General features: G+C 44.0%; 1 non-coding gene across 1 annotated transcript; it reads right to left on the bottom strand.

Moving 5' to 3' along the window:
* Window positions 1–2,624: 2,624 nt before the first annotated feature.
* Window positions 2,625–2,744, bottom strand: LOC148165614 (5S ribosomal RNA). Its single transcript, XR_015771318.1, has one exon. It is a non-coding gene; the product is annotated as a 5S ribosomal RNA (ribosomal RNA).
* Window positions 2,745–8,141: the final 5,397 nt, after the last annotated feature.

Raw genomic sequence — 8,141 nt, 5'->3', positions numbered from 1 at the left:
GCCGTTTTATAAACTCGATGAGTCATACGGCGACGCCATTGGTGGATTCGTTTTTAACGCGAGGTGGAGCTGCCGTAACTTATAAATAGTCCCGCGGAATGAAATTTTGACGTTAGTTCCATAACGAACTTGGTCGAAGCTACGTCGTTTTGTACGAAGAATTTCCTAATTTTATCAAGATGACCGGTCGTGGTAAAGGTGGCAAAGGATTGGGAAAAGGTGGCGCCAAACGTCATCGCAAAGTTCTACGCGATAACATCCAAGGTATAACGAAACCGGCGATCAGAAGATTGGCTCGTCGTGGTGGTGTGAAACGTATTTCCGGTCTCATCTACGAAGAAACCAGAGGTGTGTTGAAGGTCTTCCTCGAGAACGTCATCCGTGACGCCGTAACTTACACCGAACACGCAAAACGTAAGACCGTCACCGCCATGGACGTCGTCTACGCCCTGAAACGTCAAGGTCGTACCCTTTACGGTTTCGGCGGTTAATTTTATCATTTTATGACGTGTATCCGCATCCTCAGAGGAATAACAACAAACCCCCCGCAGGCAAGCAAACAAACAAACAAAAAAAAAACGGTTCTTTTCAGAACCACAAAATAAATCAAACGAATTAAATATGTTGCTCAATTGTGTGTTTGTCTTCAAATCGAAATGAAAATCGTACGGAGTGAGTGATCATTTTAATTTGTGATCCAGGCGGCGACTTTGACAATTTTGACAGCAGTTTTAGGTTAGAATGACCATCGTTAAAAGAACGTTTTTGCCACGAAGAGTATATTTGAGGTTATGTCCAATATGGGGTAGAGTTACTCTCCTCAGACGTGACTTGAAACAAAATCTCATAGCAAATAAAACGATTGATTGTAGTATTACGGCTCACCGCTGACGACTGCTGCTGCAAGAAATTATCGAGACGGAGAGCACGTATAGGCGACCGGTGTGTGTGTGTATGTTCTTAACAGATTAATGTGCGAAATAGTGAAGAAATTTACGACGAATCGGAATGTTTCTTGAATTAGATAATCAATAAATTATTATAGATAGAGTTGTCGAGTTCGTGCTTTAGTCGGGCATTGAATTTTTCTAAAAATTACGATGAAAAGTCGTAAAAATCATCTTTCTTGGTTGAATGTAATCGAAAATCTTCCGTTCAGTCTACGCTCGTATAATGAATTAATTGATCGGTTTAACTTTAAAATATCTAAAAGACTTTTTAACATGATTCTCATAGGTTGTTGTATTTTGGCGAAAAAATCAATTCGTTCGAGTTGAATTTTTGGCCCTGAGAAGGGCCGATGTGAAGATGGTTTTTATAAAAGTTTTTGTTTTTCGTTCGAGATGACGGCGGCGAAGAATTAAATTTAAGGCTTCTTTTCGGTCTTCTTGGGCAACAACACCGCCTGGATGTTGGGCAAGACACCGCCTTGGGCGATGGTAACGCCGGAAAGGAGCTTGTTTAACTCCTCGTCGTTCCTTATAGCCAATTGAAGATGTCTCGGAATGATACGGGTTTTCTTGTTATCTCTGGCGGCGTTTCCTGCCAATTCGAGAACTTCGGCGGCTAGATATTCCATTACGGCCGCCAAATAAACGGGAGCACCTGCACCCACTCTTTCGGCGTAGTTTCCTTTACGCAGAAGACGATGAATTCTGCCGACGGGAAACTGAAGTCCGGCACGACTGGAACGAGACTTCGCCTTTCCCTTCACTTTACCTCCTTTTCCTCTTCCGGACATGTTGTTATACGATATAAACAGCAAAACACCTACTGCGACTGACACGAAGCGCACTGACAAACGTACGGCTTGAAATAAATGCCGAACGCGGCGAAGGCTAGAAATTTATATGGTCGGTACAGCGCCATCTCGTTAGGGCAATGGTCGAACGACGAACTAAGGCGGAGCGCCTGTTTGTCGCTCGCTCGTTATAAATAGAGGGATTTTAGGTGTGCGGCGTTTTAGATCGAGTATACTCGTCGTAACGTGCACGTCGTGTCTGTCTCGTTTTCTGTTTTTAAACGTTTTTTTAACTCGACGACTAGAAGAGAATGCCACCCAAGACCAGCGGTAAGGCGGCCAAGAAGGCCGGAAAAGCTCAAAAGAACATCTCGAAGAGCGACAAGAAAAAGAAGCGCAGGAGGAAGGAGAGTTACGCCATCTACATTTACAAGGTGTTGAAGCAGGTCCATCCCGATACCGGTATCTCCAGCAAGGCTATGTCTATCATGAACAGTTTCGTGAACGACATCTTCGAACGTATAGCTGCTGAAGCCAGTCGCCTCGCTCATTACAACAAACGTTCGACCATAACCAGCAGGGAGATCCAGACGGCGGTGCGTCTTCTTTTGCCCGGTGAATTGGCGAAGCACGCCGTTTCTGAAGGAACCAAGGCCGTCACCAAATACACCAGTTCAAAATAAATCCTCCTCGAGCAGCTTGGAAGTTGGTTGGAAAAAAAAGAAAAAAAATCGGTTCTTTTCAGAACCACAAATTCAACTCGAACGAATTAAAAATTTTCGTCTTCATACTATATAAGTTCCTGAGAGAAAATATAAATAGTGAAAAATATATTTAAAAAAAGTTTGACATCAGAAATGTTAATAAAAAAAGAAAAGAGTAGAGACAACGGCACGCGGTGTTCCCAAGCGGTCACCCATCCAAGTACTGACCGCGCCCGACGTTGCTTGACTTCGGTGATCGGACGAGAACCGGTAGTTTTCAACGTGGTATGGTCGTTGCCTGGTAAAATTTTCCAAGATGGTACGTTGACGATTTTTTGTGATTGTTCGATCGTTTGGATGTGACATTTTTCGATGGTACACATGTCAGAAAATGTACAAGATTTAAAAGAAGAAAAAAAAAAAATTTTTTTTTGCGAGTCGTTTTTTAGTTTTTTTTTTGCGACAAAATGACGAAAAAAAAAAACTCGTATGAGGCGTTAAATTAAATTGTTCGTTTGACGATCTCAACGAGTCACTTGCGATTAACGTAATTTAAAATTTGAGAACTTACTTACTCACTTGCTTGCTTAGATGGAAATAGCACCCACTTGAAGTAAACGCCGACACGGACCGGAGATGAATAAACTCCGAACGGACGGGGTTAATTCATGAACTGACCGTAGTACGGTCGAAGGTTCGCCGCCGCCGCTACCTGCTTTCTTTCTTAGAACTGATAACAGAGTTGGTTTCTTTGTCTGTTCATTCATCGAAATTCCCACCACTCTGGCCGGGCCGGGCGGGGTGGGTGTGTGTTGTTTCATGATTTGTTCTCTTCTCGATTTATTCTTTTTCCGACGTCGTTCGATTCATAGAGATGTTTTCGTCGAAAGTGTGGTCGCGTTTACATTGCATTAAAATTTAATTTGTTCCAGTGCGACGATGAAACAAGAAAAAAGTTTCAAGTAAGTACGCACGCACGCACACCTACATATTTCATTTTTTAAATCTTTCGACGTTCGTAGTTTCTGCTCGAAATGTCGACTAATAGTAGGGAATGTTTTGTTGATTTGTTTGTTTTTCGTTTTTGAGAAGAACAAATGAAAATTTCGTTGGATTTCTGTCGACCGACGACCGACTGAAAATCCGCCGACATCGACGTAGTTTTATTTAGAGTGTCTGAAAAATGCAAACAATGCAAGATTTCCGTATTTTTGTTGGTTTGTGGTGTTTGGGGAGTTTTTTTTATGATTATAAAATGGTTTCGTCGAGAAAAATTGCTTCTTTCGCAATGAATTGGCAAGAAAAATTAAAAAACTCGTCCGTTCCCGTCGCTGGATGTTCGACGGTGGTCCGTCTGATTTTCCCTTTATTTTCGTAAAATTGACGAGAATTTCGCCGTCAAAACTGTTTTCGGTGATGTTTCGATGATGGGATTTCGTCGTGTGAGGTAATTTTTGAGGAAAAAATGTCGATTTTGCGAAAAAAGTCGTTCGAAAAGTCCGTTCGTCGTACAAATTCGTTTCTCATGGTCGAGTCCGAAATTGACATCGTTTTTTTTTCCGACCTGTTCGTCAAGATCGTTTTCAAAAATCAACTCCTACGAAAGGCGAAGGTTTTATCTTCGTTCTTGAAAAAATTCGACCTTCTCGGACGTCATCTTCGACCGTTTGTGAATTTTTTTCCTACACTCTGCAGGTTCGTCGGTCGTCGCTCCGATCCGTGCTGCGTCTCTTTGCGAGGCGATTTTCGAAAAGATCGCACGTACTTTTCGACCGATTCGTTCGTGAAACTTGTAGAGGATGCTTCCAAGTTTGTCTGGTCGAAAGCGGAACTTTCCTGTTATTCGTGGAAAACGCGTAACGTCGGCGTCGAACTTGGATGTCATCTCCTTGTTTCGGAGGGTCTTTGTTCGAGTCGACGTTCGATCGGTCCTTGTTCGCTTTTGGAGGTCGGCTGGTCGTCCGGGAAAACTTGAGGTTATTCAGGAGGCCATCGCCGACCGAATCGCTCATGTTCCCGCACCCGGAGGCGGTGATCTTCGCGTAAAGAGAACGATGCCATCACGCGAAAGCTGTATTCGAGGCCCACTGAATTTTCTAACTCGACGAGAAGGCTCTCGTTTAGTCCGCGGTCCGCGCGTTTTCGAACGCGCCAACACTTTGACTTTGGCGCCCAATTCGTTCTGTAAAGTTCATTCGTTCTTTCACCGAAGAATAAGCCTACCTATAATAAAAAGAAAAAAACGCGCGCGCGATAGACGAAAATATGGCCGACGTAGAAAATCAAGCAGCTTCGACGGTCGCCGGTGCCACTTCCGGCTCCTCACCGGTGAAGAAGGAGAAGAAGCCCAAAAATCCGAGAAGCAAACCTTCTCATCCGCCCACTTCGGAGATGGTCACCAACGCCATCAAAGGCTTGAAGGAACGCGGCGGTTCTTCGTTGCAGGCGATCAAGAAATATGTCGCGGCCAACTACAAAGTCGACGCGGAAAAATTTGCGCCTTTCATCAAGAAGTACCTTAAGGGCGCCGTCGCATCCGGTTCGTTGGTCCAAACCAAAGGAAAAGGAGCTTCCGGTTCGTTCAAGTTGGCTTCTGCCGTCACCGGTGCAGCTAAGGCTCCGTCCGCCACGAAAAAGAGATCTGCCGCTGCGACCGCGTCGTCATCGGCGAAATCCAAGAAGACGGGCGTTGCTAAACGTTCCGTCGCGTCAGCGCCGACGTCCGCCGAAAAAGGATCCGCCTCAAAAGCCGGTAAGAAGGCCGCCCCCGCCGCTTCGGCCAAGTCTAAGAAAACTGCCGCCGAAAAGAAGAGCGTCGCCGTATCGAAGGCTAGAAAGGCTGCGTCCGCTCCCGAAAAGAAAGCCAGCGCCGCCTCCAGATCGCCCGTCAAACCCAAGACGCCATCGAAAGCGAAGAAATCCAACAAGGCCGGTCCAACCAAGAAACCGAAAGCGCCGAAACCGAAAACGGCCAAAGCCGTCACCGTCAAAGCGAAAAAAACCGCTTCACCCAAGAGAAAGAAGTGAAAAGTCGACGACGATGATTTAATTTTTTCAACGACGACGACGTCCTGGTGGTTTCGGGAACGTGCTCCGATCGTATATATCGACGTAGGGGCACCATCGATACAAATAAATGGCCCTTTTCAGGGCCACAATTATTTTCAAGAAACGAACGAAAGATTCGCTTGGACAATGCACATTCTGTTGAGGAGATACATACTTTCATTTGATTTTCTTGTCTATTCATTTGACTGTCGAAACAGTGTTATTACAAAGAATGATAAACTTTATTATATAATAATGTTTCAAATAGTCTCAGTTAAAAGAAAATTTAATGTGAAAGAAAAAAGCAAAAGTTTATCGTTTTATGTAAGTACGAATTTTGTGAATAAATCACATAACCTAACTTTTTTTTTTTTTTTTTTTTTTTTTCAATCTCAAAAAGTTGCATGCGCGAACGATAAATTTTCAATTCGTTGGAAAATAATTGTGGTTCTGAAAAGAACCGATTTTTTTTTTCTTCTTTTAACACCTTCGAAGATGAAGAATTTGTTAATTCTAGATGGTCGGATCGGATGGATGGATGGATGGATGGAGGAAATTTAAGCCCTCTCGCCACGAATGCGTCTCGCCAATTGGATGTCTTTCGGCATGATGGTGACACGTTTGGCGTGGATGGCGCACAAGTTGGTGTCTTCGAAGAGGCCGACGAGATAAGCCTCGCTGGCTTCTTGAAGTGCCATCACGGCCGAACTTTGGAAACGGAGATCGGTCTTGAAATCTTGGGCGATCTCTCGGACGAGACGTTGGAAAGGCAGCTTGCGGATCAAAAGTTCAGTGCTCTTTTGATAACGACGAATCTCACGAAGGGCGACCGTACCGGGCCTGTAACGGTGAGGTTTCTTGACACCTCCGGTGGCGGGAGCGCTTTTTCTGGCCGCCTTCGTGGCCAACTGTTTTCTAGGTGCCTTGCCACCGGTAGATTTACGAGCCGTCTGTTTAGTTCTCGCCATCTCGGATATCGGATGAATCAAATGAAAAGAATTAACGTAGGTAGTGGCTTGCTTGCTTGCTTCGACCGAACGACCGACCGTACGTACGAACGTTCGAAAGTCAACTGAAAATTTTCGTCGCGCCAACGGCCGTTTTATAAACTCGATGAGTCATACGGCGACGCCATTGGTGGATTCGTTTTTAACGCGAGGTGGAGCTGCCGTAACTTATAAATAGTCCCGCGGAATGAAATTTTGACGTTAGTTCCATAACGAACTTGGTCGAAGCTACGTCGTTTTGTACGAAGAATTTCCTAATTTTATCAAGATGACCGGTCGTGGTAAAGGTGGCAAAGGATTGGGAAAAGGTGGCGCCAAACGTCATCGCAAAGTTCTACGCGATAACATCCAAGACAAGGTATAACGAAACCGGCGATCAGAAGATTGGCTCGTCGTGGTGGTGTGAAACGTATTTCCGGTCTCATCTACGAAGAAACCAGAGGTGTGTTGAAGGTCTTCCTCGAGAACGTCATCCGTGACGCCGTAACTTACACCGAACACGCAAAACGTAAGACCGTCACCGCCATGGACGTCGTCTACGCCCTGAAACGTCAAGGTCGTACCCTTTACGGTTTCGGCGGTTAATTTTATCATTTTATGACGTGTATCCGCATCCTCAGAGGAATAACAACAAACCCCCCGCAGGCAAGCAAACAAACAAACAAAAAAAAAACGGTTCTTTTCAGAACCACAAAATAAATCAAACGAATTAAATATGTTGCTCAATTGTGTGTTTGTCTTCAAATCGAAATGAAAATCGTACGGAGTGAGTGATCATTTTAATTTGTGATCCAGGCGGCGACTTTGACAATTTTGACAGCAGTTTTAGGTTAGAATGACCATCGTTAAAAGAACGTTTTTGCCACGAAGAGTATATTTGAGGTTATGTCCAATATGGGGTAGAGTTACTCTCCTCAGACGTGACTTGAAACAAAATCTCATAGCAAATAAAACGATTGATTGTAGTATTACGGCTCACCGCTGACGACTGCTGCTGCAAGAAATTATCGAGACGGAGAGCACGTATAGGCGACCGGTGTGTGTGTGTATGTTCTTAACAGATTAATGTGCGAAATGTGAAGAAATTTACGACGAATCGGAATGTTTCTTGAATTAGATAATCAATAAATTATTATAGATAGAGTTGTCGAGTTCGTGCTTTAGTCGGGCATTGAATTTTTCTAAAAATTACGATGAAAAGTCGTAAAAATCATCTTTCTTGGTTGAATGTAATCGAAAATCTTCCGTTCAGTCTACGCTCGTATAATGAATTAATTGATCGGTTTAACTTTAAAATATCTAAAAGACTTTTTAACATGATTCTCATAGGTTGTTGTATTTTGGCGAAAAAATCAATTCGTTCGAGTTGAATTTTTGGCCCTGAGAAGGGCCGATGTGAAGATGGTTTTTATAAAAGTTTTTGTTTTTCGTTCGAGATGACGGCGGCGAAGAATTAAATTTAAGGCTTCTTTTCGGTCTTCTTGGGCAACAACACCGCCTGGATGTTGGGCAAGACACCGCCTTGGGCGATGGTAACGCCGGAAAGGAGCTTGTTTAACTCCTCGTCGTTCCTTATAGCCAATTGAAGATGTCTCGGAATGATACGGGTTTTCTTGTTATCTCTGGCGGCGTTTCCTGCCA

This window comes from Gnatocerus cornutus, unplaced genomic scaffold (assembly GCF_029298725.1).
Source record: "Gnatocerus cornutus isolate USDA-ARS CGAHR unplaced genomic scaffold, icGnaCorn1.1 ctg00000268.1, whole genome shotgun sequence".
Lineage (NCBI taxonomy): Eukaryota > Metazoa > Arthropoda > Insecta > Coleoptera > Tenebrionidae > Gnatocerus > Gnatocerus cornutus.
Note: the sequence above shows the minus strand (reverse complement) of the source record. Positions and strands in the feature narration are given on the sequence as shown.